Source organism: Trichoplax adhaerens, genomic scaffold, assembly GCF_000150275.1.
Source record: "Trichoplax adhaerens TRIADscaffold_1 genomic scaffold, whole genome shotgun sequence".
Taxonomy (NCBI): domain Eukaryota; kingdom Metazoa; phylum Placozoa; class Uniplacotomia; order Trichoplacea; family Trichoplacidae; genus Trichoplax; species Trichoplax adhaerens.
In genome coordinates, this window is record NW_002060943.1 from 4310828 (window position 1) to 4321967 (window position 11140).

An 11140-nucleotide genomic window follows, 5' to 3' on the forward strand; every position below is an offset into this window, starting at 1 on the left:
TCTTAGCTTAATTCAGAACTTGTTAAAATTTATAAATTTTTCCTAAATATATATATTTACGTTATATTCATAAACCTTTTGCAATCGTGCAATTTATTAGATAGTTACAATTTACGGCACGATTTACCGTTTAATTTCGAAAATATTTTTATTTGTTAAACTAAATCAATTGGTATTGCTATACGTGTATACATACTTACAAACTTTATGTATCGTTATAGTCTTTTACAAGTTCTTGCAACATGTATAATTATTTTAAGAGTAGGGCACCTTTATTTGCCTATGTATTCGCTATGACGATTTGCCTTGAGTTACAAGATTGTTAAATAAATCTGATTAATAGAATCTATATTTCATTACTTGAAGTGGTAATAAAGCAAATAATTTTACCTTTACTAAAGTATTGAAATGATCAAAAGTATCTTGAGATCATCAGGATTATTCAGGCTTAAGTCCACATATCTGTATTTAGAGATTCATTTTTGGTGATTGTTTATTGAGGCAATGGTACGAGCAGTCATAGAAAAATTAGCTACGATGAGTAAATGATAACATATCGTAATCAGATGATGACAGCGTACATTTCTAGGATCATTTTAGTGCTCTTTATAATCCATTTAAAGTGGACAAAATTATAAAAGTCTCCATGACTGAATTTTATCGTTAAACTTCGCCTTTTAGGTTTGTAGTTATCATGCAAAGCGCCGTTCGTTCTGTCAAAATCTAATTAATATCATGCTGTAGGTACTTACCTGTTAAGAGAAAACTCAGGAATTTAATTTAATTTACTAATTACAGTATAAAATATTTGACTTACTGTCAATTAACGTACGTTCGAGGTAGAAATGTGGAAAATAATCTGATATTCGGGAATTTTATGTTTTAGTATTTATATTTACTTCAACCCTTCCTAGTTGAATGTATGCCTACAACTGCACCACTGTTCTTAGTAAAGTCAAGCTTTAAAGCTACCGCATTAACTAGATCTATAAATGACCAATAATGAGAGAATTAGCTAAATCACGGATTGATAGTTTAGTCAGTACACTCGCAAGAAATATATGTATTTATTAAGAATGCACAAAAAGAGTTCATTTTGAATAGATTATTTATGATGGATATCTCTACAATGTAGATTGGGATGTACCTACATTTTTGATTAAATAAGGTTTTCATTTTTCTGTTCACATTGTAATTTCTGCTAGTTATAGTATTTATGCATGTGGAAAGTATGATGTTAATACAAAGCAGAGTATTATCGGTATATGAAGTAGTGTAAGGAAGTTTGATCTATTCGTAGCAGTGAAAACTGATATAGATTTGAGGTTTAGACAGTAGGCGTTATCAGCGCCGTTATATGTAATTAACTCTACTTTGTTTGTTACTGGGAGTAACTTTTAAATCTAGGACATGCTAAACTGTTAATTGGTTCCTACATCGGCTTCCATGTCGAAATGATAGATAACAAATATCAAGGAATTTTGCCGCTTTTTACAGTTATTAATAGATGCTGAATTTTTAATTTTTTCTTTGGCTTTATTTAACGCACTCGGAATCATTGATGAAGAAGCAATTTTTTAGTTAGGTCATAGTAAGTGTAAATTAAATTACCATAAGTGTACTACGAATGCAATTAATATTTGTTAATTATTTATTTCCTGTATGTGTTGGTTAGAGGCATATGTTACATAATGTGTAGAAAAAATTACTCAGCGAAAAAAGGGCAAAAATTAGTTTGTTGTTGTTCTAATGATTACTGCAACAATAACAACCGATCTATAACCCATCTGCTGGCTTTCGCCTGCGGACCACTCCAACAGTTTTAATTAGAGTGAGTGATGAAAATTTCTAATGTTGACATTAGTATCCATTAAGAATCACCTTGTACCAGCATTTATAAACGATACGTAACTTACTTTTGGTAATTTTTGACATCATTTACGAGTATAAATGTAATTAAATAAATAAATAATAAATCTTGATATTTTATCTGTAGTTGGCCATCGATACGTAATACTGTTCCTGGTACTACTTACATGGCATCGTCATTTTAGCATCTTCGTACATATTTTAACATTAATATTATTACGTAATTATCAAACTACTAGTGCAATGTTTGGTATATACTTTCAGTTTACTGCAGTAGAGGTTATAAATAGATAATATATAATCTTCGTGTATTACTTACTGTAGCTCATTGTGCCAGTTTATTATAAGCGCTATATTTTACTCTTAAAGTGTATGCAGTAAAAACAGGAGCCATTAGGTGAAAGTGACAATGTAATATCACAAGCATATTGATATCCATTTAATTAGTGGATATCTGTAAAATAGGATAACAATTTCTGTGAGGTAATTCATCTTGATCTCAAGGAAGTTAAAACCTGAAAGAGAAATATTGGCAGTAATAGACTAATAGTAATTGCTTAACCTGCCCTTCGGTTGCCCGTAGTCGTATTCTAAGATTCAGTAACGGTAGCACAAGAAACGTTTGTACGTTGCACCTGTTGATAAGTCTATTGAAGGTATTCAAGCATTTGATTATGTATCTCGAAATTATCATTGTTTTGGAACTAATACTCTAAAGACAGTTGCAGTTTAATAAGTATGTAAAAGGACGATCAATTGAAAAGATTGAGAATAACTAGTATGATGGTTTATTGAAATTTTTAAATTCTAATTAGATCTGTATATCAAAGTAGCGTTTCCCAATGTGGATTCTAGGGTTTCATGTTTTCAAGATCGATTTTCTTTAATTTCAATTCAGAAAGACGTAAGTAAAATAACTGCCTCATGTGTCATGGTACATGAGAGATCCATATATTTTTTTATATTAAAGTTTAAGTCGACAACAACCACGGGTGGTACATTCATTCTTACAGGCAGATTTACTTCTGACATTTGTTTATTTGTAGTTTAGTAAGCTATAAATATTAATTTGATCATGTGCTGATTAACTAAAGTAGGAAAATCACGAGTCATTCCGTTGCTGAATACTATGAAATAATATAAGAATAAATAGTCGTCAACTACCGTCGTACCCATTGAAAAAACATTATGCAATTAGACCCTTGTGATCATACGAGTTCGCGTTAACGTCTTATATGAAGTACATACTGACTTAACTCAAAAGTTGAATCATACTTGAATTTTAGTTATAAGTAGGTAATATCTTCTTGAGGCTTCATGATACAGTCCTCTACTACTACTTTAGCACGGCATTGCAGTGCTACCTGAGTCAAACGCTTTTGTTTTTTTTGTGTAGCTTCGATCATAAAGGTTTTCAGTTATTGGTTCTTTAAAATCTTTTTTATAAATTGGTATAATATTTTAGCTATTTCGCTTTATGTGGTAAGATAAGGCAACTATTAGGCTTAAAAGAGGCTCATCCGTGACATGTAATCTAAAAAATTACTATGTAATATGTCATAACTTAGGACATGGGGAAAAAGCGAGAACTATTTGATGCTGCTCGTAGTCATGATTTGCCCCGTCTTTTACGAATTTTATCTGTCATATCCAAGAAATTAAGGTAAATGTTTACTACGCTTTGGTTTTGTCGTATAAGGAAGTTGATAGAAGCTAATTTGGAGAACTTCATTAGTTTACGATTAATACTAGCTACATCTGTGATTGTGTTAAGGAAGTGTTCACAAATAAAATCGATGAAGACAGTATTCAAACGCATTTATTGCTTCGAATTGAAAATTTCGTGCTGAACTACATTCTTGATATTAATTGCTAACGTAGGGCACTGTCACTAGTAGTTTTTGTAATAAATTGAATGATGTTAAATTTCTACATTTTATGCAAACTTAAACGAATTTTACAATTAGTATTAACGTGGAACCGTTGTTGGCGACAATTTATAAGTTCATAAGACACGAATGAGTTGCTCAAATCTGTATTTTCGGATGTTGTAAGCTTGATCCAATAGTAGCATCACATTCGTATATAAAATTTTATAAATACTATCGTTAAGAAAATATATAGTTTATAATCGACTCGAGCCGCCATATCTTTCAAGATTACGTTCATTTCATTATTTCAAATATGGTGTAAATATTGCATAAAGTGTGTAACACTCCAATATTAAATATTTTGTAGCAATGGCGATCTGCTGTCATGTATCGACGATGGTGGAAATACTCCGTTACATTTTGCTGCATTAAATAACTTTTGGTAAGTTGAATACATTGACCATATTTGCCAAAATGCTACAACGATATTGAGCCCTTAAAGTAGTATAAAAGTAGCACTAAAATTCATGCATTTTTTTTCAATTATAATACTTAAAATTTGATATCGAGAATTTAGATCGCTTGTACAGTCTATCATTTCGTGGCGTTACAACAAATATCGAAATAAAGATTAACATAGGATATAGTAGATCTATATAGCTCAGCTTAATGTAAATGTAATGTAGTTGGTAAATCACATGATTAGGATTGAAAATTAATGATATAATATTTTCTATCGTAGTGATGACGGAAAGGCTTTGATAAATTATGGATTCAGTGCTTGCACTTCTAATTATGAAGGTTAATATCACCGATATCGATTGCATTTGTCAAAAAATCAGTTTTTAATTTTGGGCTTATTATTTATAAAAAGCTTAATTGCTATGTTATCTAATTTTAAAATCGAATGCTATATGAAGCGGTCTTTGTGTCTATTTTGATGCAATAATCATAACAGTGTAATTTAAATCAACTTGTAGAGTATCATTTCTAAAATTGTAGTTATCTGCTTGTATAGCGAAGGAAGTATTTCATGAATATTCAGTACTATTTGTTTCTTATAATATCATGCAGTTAAGGAGATGTAAAATTGCTGTTTTTGGAATCTGTTTTAATACGTCATTAGTCTTTTATACTAAGCATACAAATGATATATTTTCGATTAACCACTGGCATTCCTAACGATAATTAATGAATGTTTAAAATGCGATCTTATCTATCGAAGCTACTTATAATTTAAATACACGTAAATCGAATTTAACGTAATTTGCGCTAAATTGCAAGCATCACAGGATATACTAGAGTATAGGGTTGCTTGATTTCAGGATATACCCCAATGCATTTAGCCAGCATTGTTGGTAATGCTGAATTTGTTTCATTGCTCTGTGGGTTTGATAATTGCTGTCCGTCCCTTGATATGCAGGTATGCGTCTATGGAATTTAAACTTATGTTTTAACGATAAGTTTAATGAATTGATATTACATTTTCTGCAATTAAATTTAATCAATGTTACTACCGATTGGAAAAAGGATCGACACGGTAATACAGCTCTACACCTTGCAATTGCAAGCAATAAATATAGCGCGTGTGAAGCTCTATTACAGGTTAAGGCAATACAGATGGCTGAGTTGTCTTTATATTAATAAAGAAATAGTTTACATATGCCCTTCAGTTGATAAATCTAATAATCTAGATCAATATAGATCATTAGGGCTATAAATTAAGAACATATTTATATGATTTAACTGCTCAATTCTCACGGTACGTGAATCGCCTTTAATGTATTGTATGTATTGATTGCCTATTAGTAACGATAGTTAATTCAATATGACAATTTCGTGCTAACAAAATCGATCTCATGCAGATATATGATTCTGTACGTAGAATGGATGTAATATATATCTAAGGAATTTAATACATGAGACACCTCTAGATGGTGCTGTAGGGAAAAAAAATATAGAGATGGTAAGTTTATTTTGAGTACTTATCTCTGTAATAAATACAACAATTAGCGATATCATGCGACCTACGCATCTATTTTTATCTATCTTACTTCAATCTATCGCTTTTATTTTTGCGTCAATGTATTTATTTGATTTTACAGCAATACACGTGACTTTTTATATAAATTTAATACATGCCCATAGGTTAAGTTAATCTTAAGGCATTGCCCTGCAGATTTTTCAAAGTTGACGGATAGTGCTAGTACACCCCTGCATATAGCAGTTAGAAAAGGAAGTCAAGCAATGCTTAAGATTTTACTAAATGCTGGTTTTTCTATCGATGCTAAGGTTAGCAATCTTTAACTTTTTTCTGGCTTAAAATGTAATTTTCATGTATTAAGTCAGTAGTTATTCAGGAAATTTGAGATATTTATGGTTAACTTTACGTTTAAGAATGGTTGAAAGTTGTATTAATAAATACCGTATTCAAACATACAACATTATTAGTGAAAGATGTATTAGTAAATAGCGTACTCAAACATACGACATTATTGAATGCTTTATACTTCTTTGACATAAATTATTATCCAGTTCCAGCACTTTATTCCATTCAAAGTAGCCGTAACATTAATATACATGCATACTGTATAAATACAGACTGTAAATGGAAGTTGCTTACATGAGGCAATACAAGAAAAAAATCTAGAAATAGTTGGCTTCCTAATTAATAAAGGTATTTTTGCTAATAAATGTAAATATCTGAAGGGTCTATACTTTATCGGAAGGCGATGACTGCAATGATATTTAGTTAATCAATTAGTAAGCAATAGGAACAGCGCTGTTCTGAAAAGAAGATGCTAATTTCATTTCATTGTATCGTTATGTAGACAGTTATAGATAAACATGAGAAGTATTAAATTATCTATTAACTACTGAAATATAGGAGCTGACCTAACAATTAAAAATTCCTCAAATCAAACGGTTTTGGAATTGATTGAAAAATTGCCTAAAGAGGAACACTTACGAATGAGATCGTTGATAATTGGTAAGGGAAATTATCTGCCCAATTATTGTAGTAACAGCTATACCACCTTACCAACGTTAGACTGATAATATATACGGTGGACTTTTAAGGCGTATTTATAAAGGAGTTTACTAAAAGGAGAAGTAAAAATCTGCTACGACGAATAATATATAAAATTCTTTATGCATGATTTATAATAATGCTAAGCATATAAAATAATGAAGGAACCAGTACGCGTTAAATCTATAATGTTCAATATAAATGGGTATCTATTTGACTATACTTAAAAGCTTAAATTTATTCGCAGCATCCCAAGTTAGAAAGCAAAATAAGAATTTAAAGCCAGGAAAAAAGTTGAACTTCGTTAGCAGTTAATGTTTTATATATTTTATAAGATTTTAAGATTGGATACACAGCCAGCATAAAAATTTTATCAATTGAAGAATGTGATATATTCTTAGCACTTGCTACCACTAATACAACTTGGTGCTTTGCGATTGACTAAATAAGTTTCCAAAAATGCTATCTGTAAAACTCAAGTGCTTGCACAGTTTCTTGTTTCTTGTTTGTGAAGACCAAATTATGTTTGGTTGTTTTTGGTAAAAGTTAACTGTTATATTATGAATTTTAAGGATTAGTGTTGTTGTGAGCATTTCAGTTGTTGGTTGTTTTAATAATATAGTATTAGAGATGGAGATCAGTTTTATGCTTGCTCTGCATATAAATGTATTTGAGGCATGTTTCTTACGTCAATATGAATTGTTAATGTTCAAACTTAAAATACCAGCATATATTTTAAAATTAGACTTACGAATTTAAAATGGATCTTAGTATACATAAAAGAAGTCATATTGTCCTTATCTTACATCATCGTTATTATGATAATACTGTAAAGTAGTATCTATCTCGATCTGAGATCGAAGTTTTCTTCAAGAAATCCCATAATTTTAAATATTTTAATCCTATAACTGTTTAAGTGTGTTAGGAGTCTAAATGTATAATTTGAAGCTACAACACCTGATAAACTGAGTAATTAAAATAACAATGATATTAATTCTAGGTATAGTATTTGTTCTAATTTTGAGCTTCGGCGTCTGACATATTTATCATTTTCTTTAAAGTTTGCAACTTAAATTATACTGAAGCTTCGCTAATCTATTCTAGTATGTGGTATGTAGTGACTTGGTCCTAACAATTTATAAACGCATTTGGAGTACATAAGCGATCCTTTCAGTTATTTAACTTACAGTCAACAATATCTACATTTGAATATATATTGTTATAGTGTTTATTACTAGGGCTGAACCTTGTTTCTATGAACTGGTAAGGTGCTGTTGATATATACGAGCGCATATGTATAACTACTATTAATTAAATATTGTTAAATATTTCAGTAAGTATGAACTGAAATAGGGTTACTAGCAGCGTGTATCGCCTTAGTATCGCTGGTGAACAAAACATGTGTTGTACACCAGACCTTTTTTTATTCATTTGATGTTCATTCTATATGAAATCGAAATTACTTCATGTGTCTTAATCTTATTTACTGTGGTAAGATCTCTATTTTGTATCGTTCTAGAGTTGACGACTAAATAGTTCAGCACGATGTTCTGTAGCATTACTCAAAATGAAGGGAATTACTTGTACTTTGTTAACGACAAATAAGTTTTATATTTCCGGTATTTGAAGTAATTATTTAGCTATGATTTATGGCATGTAGAATCACTTGTTGTAATAATAATTATTATAATTACAACTGTCAACGGATAAATCGTGTGAAAGATGCGAGTCGGTATCAATTGAGTAAAATTTTCAAAACGCTAACTAATCTAAAAAATCGGTAGCTATAAATAATTCATTAGACTATACGAGGGTGGTAGGAATAGTCTTTTTAAAGGAGAGGGTGGATTTTGTTATTTACTTTCACCAGATATTGTGTTAGTAGGAGATAGGAATAATGACATGTATCATGCCGTATGTATATTCCCATACATTAATTACGGTATGTCGTGTTCATTTGACTATCTAATTAATCTACTATCTAATTATCGCAAATGTGAGAACGAAACTGCCCTAGATTTCTTGTTACGTAGTTAAGACCGTCACGCAATAGCAAATTAAATTTATTCATAAATCATTAACGTGTACGTAATTGCATTTTATGTTGCTAGTATGATTTAGGCTTCGCAATGATGCATTATTTTAAACGATAAGCGTAGCTTCAGATAGATTATAATTAATTACAGTGGTGTGCTTATCAAATATCGGGAGATCGGTAAATTTACTATCTCATGTAGCATGGAAAGTCGTGAGTATTGCCGATTTCTTGGGAGTTTAGTAGGGCACACTACTGTATACTAAATATTTTACTCTTTGGAGCAGAACATTTTTGGCTCCAATTCACAAAGCGAACTCACACAAATAAAAGGAATAATTATAATAGATAAATACGGATTGCATCAACAGTTATGAAGTAGATGCCATGATACTGTATCCGTACAATGACGTTATTATTATTACGTTTTTAGTCAAATTGTGGCATGCTGCTAAATTTATGGTCTTCCATTTTACAGCTCAATATATCGAGCACGTACGTATGTTTTATCGAGAATATTATATTATTTGTATACGTTAATATACGGTACATACTGTTTTTGTATTCCATGAGTCATATCGTCATAACATATATGCTACATATATATTTTATACCGGGACGCCTTATATTATTATTGTTATTTTTTTACTACACTGCATGGCGTTATTGCAATAGCTATGCTTCACTAGGTATCTAAAGTAGCTAAGTGCGATGAATCGATAGATTTCTGTGACAATTCGATGAATTTTATTCTTTTTAAAGCACAAAGCATTAGCTGGGTGGATCCATTTACATCACGAGTATACGTATTATCAATCATTATTCAATCCATGACTCATCCTGAAATTTTCCAGACTTGATAGCTGGAGAACTTGGAAACAGCAGAATTATTTGCAGATACCAATTTCGATATTGTATGTATTACAGTTCATTCAGTGCATGATTGTTTTTCTTTTTGGTTCAATTACGAAAAAGCTTCTTTCTGTTCCATTGGGCTAAATTATCATCACAAGTTTGCAATCTTCCTTTCGTAGCTACAGGCAAGGAATTTTAACAAAAATCTCTTCAGCATTATTACTAATTGAATTATTGCAACTCTGTTTACGTCGGACTTGTTAATAGAAATAAACATAATAAGTTTGTAATGAAGTTGACTGGTTAAAACGTTGTCAATGTTAACAGAAAACGTGTTCTAGTTTGGACGATGTTCTTGTACAGTATATATTTTCCCTATTTTCCATACCCGTACTCAAGACAAAGCACATTACAATTCTTGTATTGCAGAAGCGAGAAGTAGAAATGGCAAAAGCGATAGTACGGATGACAGTAAGAAAATCACCTTTCAATGATATAATTAATTGGTGACAGTATGCTAGGGCATTGCTATTAGTGTGAGGATGCAGAACCGTTCATCACCAGGTGCAATACGGTACAGATAATTGAGTTATTCATTTGTTTGGTGTTTGATTTCCATTTTTCGAAAACTCGTCATCGATGAAATGAAAATTAAAATTTAAGATGGGCAATACCTAAACTGTACTATCCGTAGAGAGTGCAGTGATACATTGTCCTATGGATTACAGCTAAGCTACTGCAGTTTATCAGCATAAAACAGAAAGGTGTGAAAACACCTCCATAGCCGAAGCAAGTCCAATTTTTTTGCACGGGTTTGAACAAGATACTCAAGAAGTATAATTACAGTAATAATTAATAATATTCATATTACATTGAATACGACTCCTTCACGAAGTAAAATAGATCAATTTCAAGGAGACAACAGGTCAAGTGAAAGCTGTTGTTCTGTTCCTGGAGCGTGTCCGCATCTGTACGGTACAGTGTACACTACAGTATGCCATACTGCTATTGTTCTCTTCAAGAAAGATGAAAGGCGGATGCTCCTATTAATGTAAACAGATTGTCCAATTATTACCAAATATGGTTAAAAAAAACAGTAGTGCCCAGTACCACATTCTCTATTATTGCAAAATTAATTGTATCTTATCCAGTTATCGATGACACCCTAGCTAATAAACATGAAGATATTTTATACCTTATTTGGAGATAAAGTAAGTTTTCTTAAATCAGGATGCGTCTTATCCATGTTACGATTGGTTCATATTCGCTGACGTCTATAAATAACTGTCCTGGTGTTAACAAATGCAAGTCCAGCCGTAGTCTTTATAAAGCTTGCGACAATCGCATGCTAGTCAGCTTTCTCAGAGGACAGTTTCCATTGCTGCTAGAACTATTTCGACGAATAATTACATTAATTTTCGCATCAGTTTTCTTTCTACTAGTCTTGGTTAATAATTGGCAACAGAAATTTCGATATTCGTA